Source organism: Solanum dulcamara, chromosome 6, assembly GCF_947179165.1.
Source record: "Solanum dulcamara chromosome 6, daSolDulc1.2, whole genome shotgun sequence".
NCBI lineage: Eukaryota > Viridiplantae > Streptophyta > Magnoliopsida > Solanales > Solanaceae > Solanum > Solanum dulcamara.
The window spans coordinates 36,170,203-36,185,937 of record NC_077242.1 but is presented as its reverse complement, the minus strand read 5'-3'; positions in this window follow the sequence as shown (position 1 = coordinate 36,185,937).

Below are 15,735 nucleotides of genomic sequence, written 5' to 3'. Positions count from 1 at the left end.
CCTAACAAACACTTATTTAACAAATCCATATAAGTCTGCATATGGGTTGTGTCCTAATCACGCTCCTCTTACTTTCACCTTAGTTCTGTTGACATCTTAAATAGAAAGCCAAAACCTTTTATATCAGTTTCTCTAGTGTACCAGGCTTTGTTATTCTTTGTGAGCCAATCTAAAATTATTATAGCTTCCTGAAATGTCTTGTCCATAAATGAAACACCACAAGCTGCATCTATGACTGGATTTATTATAAAATTGCAAGACTTGTAGAATACCTCCTTGAAGTGATCATCGGTCAGGTTGTGACTTGAACACTACCTAGCTTCTGCCTGATTCTCTCCCAAGTCTCATACACTACTTTAGTAGGTAGTTGCTTGTGACTACCAATCTCATCCTTGATTTGGAACTTCACGGATGGTGTGAAAAACCTATCCAAAAATGCTTTCCTCAACTCTCTCCAGTTGGTGATTGAGCCATGTGGAAGCTCATTCAGCCTTTTTAATGCTTCCCCAAATAGAGATAATGGAAACATATGTAGTTGTAAGGCTGATTGGCTAACCCCAAGGATTTTAGATGACCTACAGGTGGCAATAAAGTTCATCATGTGTTGGTTAGCATCGTCACTTGTTGCTTCACCAAATGTTCCTTTTAGGTTCAACATCTGGAGTATGGTACTAGTTATAGTGCACCTCACGCCCTGAGGCAGTGGTAAGAGGACTATAGCTCTAGTAGCTCTTGTACTATCTATATCAGCATCATAATCAACCAGAGCAAAGTTCACAACTCTCTGATCTCTACCCCACAAAGATCCTTTGAGTTTATCCTTGTTGTCATCACCATCCCTGACTTAATTTTCAGCCAGCTACCTCAGCCTTAGTGCCTCACACTCTTGCGCATTCATCTTTTAAATTAACCTTTGTAGCTCAAGATCATAAGGAAGTAGTGGTTCACCCTAGCTTTGGGTGTTTGGCATGCACTATCTGTTCCCTTCAAAAAAACAAACAAGAAACAAAAAGTAAAATAAGGATATAGAACTACAAACTGAATTAGCAACTAATAGACCATTTCAAAGTTGTATTCCCCGACAATGGCGCCATTTTGATAATGCTCAAGTACACCTATCGAAAGAGATATAGACGGTCGTTAGCAGTATATTTTACTCAACTAAGAGTTGGGGTCAAACCCATAGGAAATAGGTTGAAACAGGTTCTATTAGCTATCACTATTCAGTTGTAATTATTACTTCCCCAAAACAAACTTGCATAAAGTAAAATAAGGGGTTTTGTTGTTTAATTTAATTATCACTTAATGATGCTTTAGAAAAGTAACAATTATATTGTGAACAATATGAGAATTTAGCTAGGATTGTATCCCCACGATATGTAACTTAATAGGCAATTTGTATTCAAGATATCGTTCAATGTATGTCATGCAAAATCTAGTGAGTTAGATAACATCTAATTCACCTTTCGGTCCTTATTAGACATATCTCATTCATCTGCTCTCGATCTCAAAATATATGCTTTACTAAGCGTCGCTCTAGATATCAGAGTACTATCTCATTCCGTTCTCAAGTAGCTTAGATGAAATTTATCCCTTCTTTAGAAGTCAAACTCTTCAAATTACTGTTGTGATATTATTTTCCTAATCACTACCTCCGTCCCTGGCAAGAAATGAATACAAGAAAGTTCTTAATGTGTGCACTCACTAAGAAAGACTTTTAACTGAAGAAACCTCAATACATGTAAAAATAAATCATGAATATCAATTCTACTTCTTGCCTATTTAATTAAGTCGTCATAGCTCCCACAACCCTAGTTGTGGCTTAGCTACTCATAATTGTAGGTAAAATAACAAGAATTTGTGTAGAATTCATGAATCAATACCTACGGGAATGAAGAAGTAAACCTTGAATTAAACATACAAACCACAAATCAAGAATGAAAACGGGAATGATATTTCATGAATCAATCTCCACAAGTAGTAGAGTGAATTTTCAATATGTTCAAAAAATATTCAAAAAACAAATAAGAACCGAAACCCTAAAAATAAAATAAATTTGGATATTTATAGAAATACAAAACCAAATTCTAAACCAACTAGGAAAACTTAAGTAGACACTTTTCACACTGGCTCATTACGGACCGTACTGAAGTTAACAGTCTGTGGTCTGTTCACCTATGTAAACTTTGATCTCTTCATGGGCAATCATCATGCCCCGTGGAACTGAATATGGTCGGTACTAGAGTCTGGGGTGATAGCCTTTGCCACTTCTCCAACTTCTTCCCTCAGCCTTTACGATCAAACAATATGGTCCATAGTGGAATCCACGGCCCTGATGGGTTCTATGAAGTTACACTTGGCCAAAATTTCAGCAACAACATCTTCACAAGTTTGGCATTACAACACCCACCATGGCCCTTGCAAGGCACTATGGTCCATGGTGGGTTCCGTAGAGTTACACTTCATCAAATCCTCCAGCACAACTTTCTTCTCTTATCATCACTACGCTATCCACTATGGCCCGTGCAATCCACTACGGTTCATGATGAGGCTCGTATTCCACAGAATCATGAAAACTTGTACGAGACTTAGTTTTCCTGCAACATAAACAAAATGGACATCATATCAACAAAAACATGCTTACAACACACACTAATTCACTATTTTGAGCGTCAAAAATATCATAAATACGCGATACATCAGTCACTATAGGAATGCTCTAAACGGTGAAAAGAAGGTATTAAGGCAAAAATAACCTGGAGGGTCATAACAACATTCACTACTAAAAAAGACTTTCATCCGTGAAAGTAAGAGTTAAGAAGTACCTGAATCTCAAATAAGCCAGTTATCCTCTCATATCTCTTGCTCGGTCTCCCAGGTAGTCTCCTCCACTTGAAGGTGCCTCCAATGGACCTAAACAATAAGAATGTCTCTCGATCTCAGTTGTCTGACATATCTAGCTAGAATGGTCACCGGCTCCTCCACTAAGGTCAAACGATTATCTATCTCAATTGGATAATACTAGTAAACTTGGGACTCATCTGGAACTTACCGGTGCAGCATCAAAACATAAAAGACTGAGTGGATAGCTGAAATTCTAGAGGTAGGGCTAACTCGTAGGCAACCTCACCAACTTTCCGCAATATCTTAAAAGGACCTATATACCTGGGGATGAGCTTGCCCCGCCTCCTAAATATCATCACGCCCTTCATGGAGATACTCAGAGAAATACTTGGACACCAATTACAAACCTCAATGGTCGATGCCTGTGGTTTGGATAACTCTAGTGTCTACTCTAAGCCATCCTGAACTAATCTTGAATCACCCTCACCTAATCCAAGACCTCCTGAAACAAGTCTATACCACGCGGCCTAGGCTTCATAGACTCAAACCAACCATCCAGAGAGCGACAATGCCTACCATATAAGGCCACAAATGGGGGCATTTGAATGCTAGAATGGTAGTTGTTGTTGTACGCAAACTTTACCAAAGGAAAGAATTGGTCCCACTGACCCCCAAAATAAAAAACACAAGCCTACAACATGTCCTCAAGGACCTTAATAGTATGCTCTGACTAGCCATCAGTTTGCAGGTGGAATGTTATGTTAGGGTGAACATGGGTGTCCAACTCCTCCTGGAAAGCCCTCCAAAAGCTGGAAGTGAACTGTGAAGCCTTGTATGAGATGATAGATACCGACACACCATGAAGACTAACCACCTCCTAAATGTAGATACGAGCCAACCTCTGGGCATTGAAGGAAGTATGAATGGTATGAAGTGCTCTAACTTGTTCAATTGATCCATATGACCCAAATACTGTTAAGCCCTCTAGAAGTCCGAGGAAAATCAGTAATGAAATCCTTGGTGATACTCTCCCACTTCCACTCTAAAATGGGTAATCTCTGAAACTCACCACCATGCCTTATATGCTCGGCCTTCACCTGCTAGCAACACAAACAACGAGATATATAGTCTGAAATATCTCTCCTCATACCGCTCCACAGTAGTGCTGCCTTAAATCATGATACCTCTTTGTTGTGCTTGGAGGGATAGAATATCTGGAATCATGGACTTCGCTAAGTATCAGCTAAATTAAATCCCCAACTTTTAGAATATATAATCGGCCATCGAATTTCAAAACCCCATCTAAATGTAAAGTAGTCTGACTAGCATAACTAGCTAACACCCTATCTCTGTGTGCCACCAAAAAGAATCCACTACTATATTCTCCTTTCCTGGATGGTAGAGAATAGAGAGGTTGTAGTCCTTTAGGAGCTCAATCCATCGATGCTGCCTTGAATTAAGGTGCCTTTGTCTCATAATGTACTAAAGACTCCTATGATTAGTATAGATCTCATAATAAACTCCATACAAGTAGTGCCTCCAGATCTTAAGCACGAAAACTATCACTACCAACTCTAAGTCAAGAGTGGGGTAGTTTTGCTAATGCATCTTAAGTTGCCTTGACAGATAAGTAATAACCTGGTCCTACTACATTAATACACAACCTAAACTAATGTTGGATGCTTCATAATACATCGTGAAGTCCTCGCCCTCACCTACAAGAGTCAAATAAAAGCGGTGGTAAGTAACTCTATGAGCCTCCGAAAGCTCATCTCACACTCTTCAAACAATATAAAGGGAATATTCTGGAAAGTCAGCCAACTCAACGAGGTTGCAATAATAGAAAATCCCTCAATAAAGCATCTATAGTAACTCGCTAATCCGACGAACCTATGAACATCGATAATAGAAGTAGGCCTATCCCAATCTTGAATAGGCTCAATCTTTATCGGATCAATCATAATACCCTCCTTGGACACCACATGCCCCCAGAATAATACAAACTCAAGCCAAAACTTACACTTTGAAAACTTAGCATAAAGTCATTGATCTCTCAAAGTCTGGAGCACTGTCCTCAAATATTGCTCATGCTCACTCCACCTCCGCGAGTATACCAATATGTCATAAATGAAGACAATGACAAAAGAATCAAGATATGGTCTTAATACTCAATTCATCAAGTCCATGAAGATGGCAGGGGAATTAGTCAACCCAAAAGACATCACAAGGAACTCATAGTGACCATAACCAATTCTAAAGGCGGTCTTAGGGATGTCTGTTGCCCTAATCCTCAGGTGATGGTAACCAGATTTTAAGTATATCTTAGAAAACACTGCGGCATCCTGAAGCTAATCAAATAGGTCATTAATGTGAGGCATGGGGCAACGGTTCATCATTGTCACCTTGTTTAACTGCTTGTAGTCATCACACATCCTCATTATCCCACCTTTTTTATTCACAAACAGGACAGGAGCACCTCATGGAGATACAGTCGTATGGATGAAATCCTTACCTAAAAGGTTCTAAAGCTAAAAACTAAGCTCCTTGAGCTCTACAGGTGCTATTAGATAAGGTGAGATAAAAATAGATCAGGTGCCTAGCTCTAAATCTTTGGCAAAAGCAATATCACACTCTAGGAAGGCCAGGTGGGTACATAGGGAACACATCCACAAAATCTCTAACCATAGAAACTGAGTCAACTGAAGGGTTATCTCTACTAACATCACGTATAAAGGCCAAGTAAGTTAGATACCCCGAAGCAACCAACCACCGAGTCTGCATAAAAGAGATAATCCCCATCGGTGTGTGACTATAGGCACCCTACCATAACCCAAGAGAGATTTCAAGCATGGCTAAGGTAACGGTCTTAGCATAGCAATCTAAGATTGCATGTGTCACGACCCAACCCCATGGGCTGCGACTGGGGTCCGACCTGGACCCCCATGTACCTATCTATCAACTATAGTCAAATTGGACTATGTATAATGTGATACTGCTCATAAAAACCTCAGTGGGTTAAAACTTTTTCATGTGCATAGAGCCTCCTAGATATAGGAACCAAACACATGAACCCAGCGGGTGACAAAATATTCATACACGTATAGCCTCTTTCATTTACATCCTATCATAAAAGGGAAAGCCAGCCGACAAGGCTACCACAACATAATAGCTTTTACAACATATCGCATAGTTATAACCGAAATAAACTCTTAAACAACCTACACACATATGTCTACAGACCTCTAAGAATAGGAACGACAATATATGGCGGGACAGGGCCCCGCCGTACCCCTGCATAAAACAATATATACATCATAGGACCAGTACCCAAAAGCTAGGCTCTGAAATAGTGGAGCACTTCCAACATAGCTAAGCAGAAATCCTAAGCTGGCAGATCTCTGAAATGAACATCTGTACCTGCAGGCATGAAATGAAGCCCCCTAGAGAAAAGGGGGTCAGTACGATACATGTAATGAGTATATAAGCATACATAACTGAGATAACAACTAAAATAGGAATGCAGGAAACCAAGTATAGTATTTAATAGGGTACTATACCTGCATCTCATAAAATAAAGTCATGTATACCATTATCACATACTGTATCCGGCTCACTCGGAGACTCGGTGTTACAAACACATAATTTATCATGATAAGCATATGCATATTATTAGCACTATGGGACGTACAACCCGATTCATGTATACAACAAGCACATGCCGAGGAACGATGGCCCGATCCATATGTCACATGATAATGCCGAGGTACGATGGCCCGATCCATATATTACATGATGATGCTGAGGTATGATGGCCTGATCCATATATTACATGATGATGCTAAGGTACGATGGCCCAATCCATATAATGCATAATCTATCATGGAACATATGACCCGGTCCTTACATAACAAAATATGCTGAGATACGTCCGGCCTGATCCATATATATATCATAATGCATATACGTGCATACAAAACTCTGTAACATGTCAAACATCCCTTAGATATCATCATAAAGCATGTTCAAGAGCCCCTAGGTATAGGAGCTTACACATCCCAACACTATTCAACCTATAGGAGGCTTAAGGGTCGTAGTTCAACTACTTCAAGGCCCTTATCATTCAAAAGTGGGTACAAGTCATGAGTTACATCCAGAATCTATAAATGGGGCTATATCTAAATCCATGTCCTATAGAACCTTTAGTCTAGTCTTTCTAGAAGCAGGAAAAGACAAGATTTACATGCAGCACTTCCTATTACATGGAAGACTTGAAAAGTAATGACTCAACTTGTTATAGGAGTTCTAATCACTAGGAAGTGAACAAGAGGCTTAACCCACCCTCAGAGTGTTAAGAGTGGAATAACTTCAAACTTCATACACACAATACTTACATCTAAGTCATGCCAAAAGAGAAGAAGAATAACTTTACATACACTACTTCTCAGCATATAGAAGACTTGAGAAATGGAAGCTTAACTACTTTAAGAGTCTTAACATTCAACAGTGAACACAAATTATGAATCATGAATCATGTTCAGAGCTCATGAATAGAGTCACCCCAAGCTTCATACATATATCACTTGTCACTTAGATCTAAGACATGCCCAAAATAAAGAACATATAGGCTTTACATACTTATACCAAAACATGCCAAAATAAGGAATAGCTTTACATACTTATGCCAAAAACATGTCAAAAGAAAGCTTCACATACCTTTTACGTACTTCTATTAATCGCGTTCACGTCGTCGTCCTCCAAACCTATTTAACATGGAATAAATACGAATATCAACCACCTTAGACTTTTCCAGCATCTTATATTACCTATGAGTATTCACAACATTCATTTCCTCGCTCGCCTTCTCGACTAGTTCCTTAACTAGTTAAGGCATTAACGGAAATCGGGCAGCACCTCCCCTATAATATGCCCTATCCGAGTTTCCAATTACACTCCTAATAACTACAGCCAACCAACAAAATCAACCTGTATCACATGTATAAGAAATTCACACCAACATATTACAACATAAACTGCAAATAACTCACTCGAAACCACGATACCAAAATAGGGTTTCTAGTTTCCATTTTGCAAAACCTTTAACTATAAAAAATGGGGGATTGGGTGGATACAACCAGAAGCTCCCACACCCCTTTTAGTATAATTTTAGGACCTTAAACACAAAACCACAACCTGCAGCACCACACCATAAGCACAACACCTTGCTTCGACTACAATTCAACTATAGCGACTCCAATTTAATTTGTTTTTAACGTCCATCACTTATATGAAGTTCTTACACTTCAAGCAGCATAAAATATGTATAAAAAACCATATGATAACACCATAAACTTCAAATTGAAAGGAAAGATCTGACCTTTCCCGAAATTGGCCGAAACTAGCCAAAACCTAGCCTCGGAAGTTCCTTTGAGTGCTGAAAAGTAGTGGACTGTTTGTATCTTTTTGGTGCTGCTCCAAACCATAACTTTATGTTATTAACACCCTCATAAAATTTCCAAACCCTTATCATTATATGGGAGAAGATAACCACACCATACCTTAACGAACGGCTTCCTAAACTTGCTAAAAATTGGCTTTGGAAGCTCTTGTTGCGACTGAACTTCGGTGGCTGTTTGCATCCCTATATTGCTGCCCTAATCAATTAATTTAAGATGTTGAACACCTTTATTTAGATGAGGAATACCTTAAATAATTAATTTACGGAATGGAATTGGAGCTTACCTTTCACTTTGGCCAAAGCCGTCACCTTTCTCTCTTAGTATCTTAGGGTTTTCCTTCTTTTATTTTGTTCTAAATGCTGAAGAATGAACTATGTACAGTATGTAATACATATATATATATATATATATATATACCTTCTTAGGAGGTGACATGTGGAAGCCCCTAGGGGTGACACGTGGCAGCCCCTAGGGCGCCACCTCAATCATGCGGCCAATCCAAATATGCCACGTGGCAGCATGGGTCCACCCCAAGTAGGTGAGTCACCTACTTGCTTCAAGTAGGTGTATCACCTGCTTGATTCAAGTTGGTGCCTCATCTCCTTATCTCTCTTCCGTAGTTTTATAATCTCGTCTTACTTTAAGAGCCTATGTGTTCCTTGCTACTTAAGCTCGATGTGTACTCAAGTAGCTTAGTATGCAAAATGTTCCAAATAATAGCTTTCACAAGTACGTCGATTCCTATGACTCACTACTTAGCCTCCAACTTCTTTCGGATTCTTGTAACCCTATTTCCAATCTTCTCTCTTATGGAGTATCTCCTTCTCCTTTCCTTAGGATTATTTCATAACGTTATAGATTATCCGACTCACATGATGACTTCTAACAAACTTAAGAGCCTTCCCAGAAACTTAAGAAACTTAAGAAGTGTTCCAAGGTACCAAACTATGGGGTGTAACATCCTTCCCCCCTTTAGAGCATTCGTCCTCGAATGTGAACCAAAACCTTCCTTCGGATCTTATACTGACTATATGGAGAGTTCCTCTATCCCGTTGCCATAACATATACTTTCATCGAGCAATCAATATTAGAGTTCCAAAGGTTAGGATTACTTGTAGACATAGGGAATAGGTATGGATACTTGTGTTTCCTTTCCTCCTTCGCTTCCCGGGGGTCACCCATCCTAGTACTACTCTCTCCCAAGTACGCTTAATTTCAGAGTTCTGATGGGATATGGTCCGTTAGTGCTGGTATAATCGCATCCACCCCTTAGGGGATTTCGTTTGAGGTTTAAGTGTTCCCATCTATATATGATAGCGTCGGTTGATTTTCTCATATGCTTGAACTTCTCTTGTCCACTTCCCCCCTTTAGGGTGTATCCATGTCATTGTCTGTTTATTTCTAACTTTCCAAATGCATATGAGTCCTTTCCAACCTATTTAGTATACTGTGCTCTTTCCATATCTTCCTTTATATCACCTATACTTTAGGTTACCCCTGTACGAAACCTTAATACAATCATGAGGTGCTTAGAATCCTCAATATACAGTACCAACTCCAGTCTTGAACATTGGTACTCAAGTAATATCCTTACTGTAGCAGTGCATTTAAAGCCACATTCCATTCATCCCAATGATTACTTAGCTTATCATCGTTTATCCCGATGTATCAACTCAGTTAGTGCCTTAATATGTCATTTTATCCAGATCTAGGTGTCATCTCTAAATCATCTCTTAGTCTCACCAGTCTTTTCCAGATTCTTTTTCCATACCCATATTGACCTTCTTATTACTATTACCATCACTTTAGTCATTAACTTATTTCTCAAGGTCAGCCTTACTCGTAATTTAGTCACATCTCATTTTTATTATGGACAAGGCATACTACAGCCTTGTAGCTCCTTCTCCTTTAATTTCTAGGAAAATTTGGGCAGAGTTTCCTCTGTATTTTTCCCTATCTCAACACCTGCACGCAGGAAATACATACAATGCCTCACAGGTCTAACATATATATTCATATCTTATCATACTGGAACCACACAGGGTGCTCAATATCAACCGTATGAAAATAGACTTACCTCGTATGTCTACTCGAACTGCACCTGTTGCACTTTCCTGTCTATTTTTTTCCTTTCCATTTTAACTTTACTTGTCAGTCGTTATTCAATACCTTACCTGGCACCTATCATTCGTGCCTTGCTTACGTGCATGCTGTGTAACTTCTAATATCATCAGTAACCTTCTTCTATCGATATTGTCCTTCTGCTGAAATCACAAGTTAGTATGAGGAATTTCATTCCCTATGACTCGGCTCTATCGCACGATCGTAGATATGAAAGAAAGGTAACATCCTAAATATCCTGTAGCCTCTTGTCTATAGATGTGGTGCACAACACACCGATAAACAAGACTCTACTAGACATGGTTTGTAGACACTCTAAGGACGAACTGCTTTAATACCACTTCTGTCACAACCCAACCCTGTGGGCTGCGACTAGGGTCCGACCTGGACCCCCGTGTACCTATTTATCAATTGTAGTCAAATTGGACTCTGTTTAACGTGATACTGCTCACAAAAACCTTCATGGGTTAAAACTTTTTCATGTTCATATAGCCTCCTAGATATAGGAACCAAACACATGAACCCAGCGGGTGATAAAATATTCATACACGTGTAGCCTCTTTCATTTGCACCTTGTCATGAAAGGGAAAGCCAGCCGATAAGGCTTCCATAACATAATAGCTTTTATAACATATCGCATAGTCATAACCGAAATAAACTCTTAAACAACCCACACACATATATCTACAGACCTCTAAGAATAGGAACGACAACATATGGCAAGATAGGGCCCCGGTCGTACCCCTGCATAAACAAATATATACATCGCAGGACCAGTACCCAAAAGCTAGGTTCCGAAACAGTGGAGCACATCCAATATAGCTGAGCAGAAATCCAAAGCTGGCGGATCTTTGAAATGAACATTTGTACCTGCGGGCATGAAACGCAGCCCCCTAGAGAAAGGGGGGTCAGTACGATACATGTACTGAGTATATAAGCATACATAACTGAGATAACAACTGAAACAGGAGTGGAGGAAACCAAGTATAGCATTTAATAGGGTACTATACCTGCATCTCATAAAATAAAGTCATGTATACCATTATCACGTACCGTATCCGGCCCACTCAAGGACTCGGTGTTACAAACACATCATTTACGATGATAAGCATATACATATTATTAGCACTGTGGGACGTACAACCCGATTCATGTATACAATAAGCACATACCGAGGAACGACGGCCCGATCCATATGTCACATGATAATGCCGAGGTATGATGGCCCGATCCAGATATTACATGATGATGTCGAGGTATGATGGCCCGATCCGTATAATGCATAATAATGCCAAGGTACGATAGCTCGATTCATATAATGCATAATCTGTCATGGAACGTATGACCCGGTCCTTACATAGCAAAATATCCTGAGATACATCTGGCCCGATCCATATATATATCATAATGCATATATATGCACGTAAAACTTTGTAACATGTCAAACATCCCTTAGATATCATCGTAAAGCATGTTCAAGAGCCCCTAGGTATAGGAGCTTACACATCCCAACACTATTCAACCTATAGGAGGCTCAAGGGTCGTAGTTCAACTACTTCAAGGCCCTTATCATTCAAAATTGGGTACAAGTCATGAGTTACATCCAGAATCTATAAATGGGGCTATATCCAAATCCATGTCCTATAGAACCTTTAGTCTAGTCTTTCTAGAAGCAGGAAAAGACAAGATTTACATGCAGCACTTCCTATTACATGGAAGACTTGAAAAGTAATGACTCAACTTGTTATAGGAGTTCTAATCAGTAGGAAGTGAACAAGAGTCTTAACCCACCCTCAGAGTGTTAAGAGTGGAATAACTTTAAACTTCATATACACAATACTTACATCTAAGTCATGCCAAAAGAGAAGAAGAATAACTTTACATACACTACTTCTCAGCATATAGAAAACTTGAGGAATGAAAGCTTTACTACTTTAAGAGTCTTAACATTCAACAGTGAACACAAATTATGAATCATGAATCATGTTCAGAGCTCATGAATAGAGTCACCCCAAGCTTCATACAAATATCACTTGTCACTTAGATCTAAGACATGCACAAAACAAAGAACAGATAGGCTTTACATACTTATACCAAAACATGCCAAAAGAAGGAATAGCTTTACATACTTATGCCAAAAACATGCCAAAAGAAAGCTTCACATACATTTTACGTACTTCTATTAATCGCGTTTACGTCGTCGTCCTCCAAACCTATTTAACATGGAATCAATACGAATAACAACCACCTTAGACTTTTCCAGCATCTTATATTACCTATGAGTATTCACAACATTTATTTCCTCGCTCGCCTTCTCGACTAGTTCCTTAACTAGTTAAGGCGTTAACGGAAATTGGACAGCACCTCCCCTATATTATTCCCTATCCGAGTTTCCAATTACACTCCTAATAACTACATCCAACCAACAAAGTCAACCTTCAGCACATGTATAAGCAGTTCACACCAACATAATACAACACAAACTGCAAATGACTCACGCGAAACCACGATACCAAAATAGGATTTCTAGTTTCCATTTTGCAAAACCTTTAACTATATGAAATGGGGGATTGGGTGGATACAACCAGAAGCTCCCACACCCCTTTTAGTATAATTTTAGGACCTTAAACACAAAACCACAACCTGCAGCACCACACCATAAGCACAACACCTTGCTTCGACTACAATTCAACTATAGCGACTCCAATTTAATTTGTTTTTAACGTCCATCACTTATATGAAGTTCTTACACTTCAAGCAGCATAAAATATGTATAAAAAACCATATGATAACACCATAAACTTCAAATTGAAAGGAAAGATCTGACCTTTCCCGAAATTGGCCGAAACTAGCCAAAACCTAGCCTCGGAAGTTCCTTTGAGTGCTGAAAAGTAGTGGACTGTTTGTATCTTTTTGGTGCTGCTCCAAACCATAACTTTATGTTATTAACACCCTCATAAAATTTCCAAACCCTTATCATTATATGGGAGAAGATAACCACACCATACCTTAACGAACGGCTTCCTAAACTTGCTAAAAATTGGCTTTGGAAGCTCTTGTTGCGACTGAACTTCGGTGGCTGTTTGCATCCCTATATTGCTGCCCTAATAAATTAATTTAAGATGTTGAACACCTTTATTTAGATGAGGAATACCTTAAATAATTAATTTACGGAATGGAATTGGAGCTTACCTTTCACTTTGGCCAAAGCCGTCACCTTTCTCTCTTAGTATCTTAGGGTTTTCCTTCTTTTATTTTGTTCTAAATGCTGAAGAATGAACTATGTACAGTATGTAATACATATATATATATATATACCTTCTTAGGAGGTGACATGTGGAAGCCCCTAGGGGTGACACGTGGCAGCCCCCTAGGGCGCCACCTCAATCATGCGGCCAATCCAAAGCTGCCACGTGGCAGCATGGGGTCCACTCTAAGTAGATGAGTCACCTACTTGCTTCAAGTAGGTGTGTCACCTGCTTGCTTCAATGTGGAGGAGCACAGGTTCCTACATGCTGATATCATGTAAGCAAAACTATGTGTTAGTACTTTGAATATACTAAGTATGTAGACATGCAATACAATGTAAAACATTTAGGACATTTATAAGGTAAGGTACATAAATGAGTGAATGCATAAAAAATCAATTACATAGCATTTAAATCATACATATGTGGATATATACATGCATGATTAATCTTGTAAATAGCATTTGAAATGTTCAATGGTGGGAAGTTGACTATAATCGACATTAAGACCATGTGAGCTATTACATAGAATCCAACATTACCGCCTATATTGTCCTGAAAGTCTACTTGCCTAAGGTAGAACTCCGTTAACTTTACATTCATTCTTTAACTTTAACTTTAAGTACTTTCATGGATCCATTAGCCTAAGCCTACAAGAGCTCCTATGTTGGCCTTAGTTAATGAGATAAGGGGTTGCTACTAGAATTCCCCTACTGAATCCCATCTCAATACCCCATTTTGTGTTAAGTCAATCCCATGGAATAGTTTAGTACTTAAAAATAGTTATAGCATATAGTTGTAGAATTTAAAACATCACATTTGGTGGAATAGCTTATTAAAACCTTTGGTGATTTAAATATGCAAGAATTGTCCTTATTGCATAAAGAATTCATCATTCATAGCATTTCATCATTCTTTTATTTTATATGACTCCCTTTTGATCATAGACATTGTTTTCATAAACATTCATTTGGAGTCAAACCTTTCAAGTAAAACACCTCATTAAAAAACATAGTAAAACTAGGTGGGTTCAAATCACTTCTACTTTCAAACATATATGTAAACAAAATTATGCATAAATACTTTGAAATCCATCAATTAAAAATTATGATTTAAATATCCCACTATGAATTTTAAGAACCTTTAAAGATCTAAGTAGAGAAAATACTTACAAACCATCAATCCATACATATGAACTCATTTTGCTTTAAAATAGACCAATACTCATTAGCTTAACTATGATTCATGCTATTAAGTAGAAATAAGAATTGCCCAAACACAAAATCTTACTTGAAATCATGAAATTTAGTTGAAAGAGTTTTGGACTCTATGGGTGGAAGAACCCATGGATAAGCACCCACATACATTAGAGTAAAGCTTGAAGAAAATTGGATAAATTAACATAATATATCATATAATAAAAATATTTTTGGTATGAGAGTGGAAGAAATACTCTCATTGAAGTCTTACATACCTGAAATCTAAAGCTTTATTCAGAATCTTAGGACTCAATGAACACTTGAATCCTAGCCTTTTCTCCTTGCCGGAGCTCTTTGTGTACTACCCAGAGTATATGAATCACCAAAATAGTATTTCTATACTACTAAAAACTAAAACTATATTTGAGAATGAGTAAAGAAGTGTATATAGAGAAGATTTGTTTGAGAAAGCTTGATGAACAAAATGATGAAATAAGGTGGGTATTTATAGGTGTGAAGGAAAGATCTAACAATAATTAAAATAATTATAAATAATAACATGAAAATTTAATAGAGAATTGTGATGTCATGGGTGATGTCAAATAGATGACTATTGATGTTATAGGTGATGTCAAATAGATCTATATCTTCCATGGTTGGTGTGATGGCTCGTCTTTTTATGGAATACCCTTTTTCGGAGCTACTTTGAATAAGATAACTTCCTAGTTAGGATTTGGTGTCTTCATATAAATTATAGCTCTAGCAGACTCCTTTCATGTTATTCAAGAATCAACTAAATTGGAGCATCCTACAATGAGACATTATTTTGCTTCTACAAATACTCTATTTCATCAAAGCACCAGGACT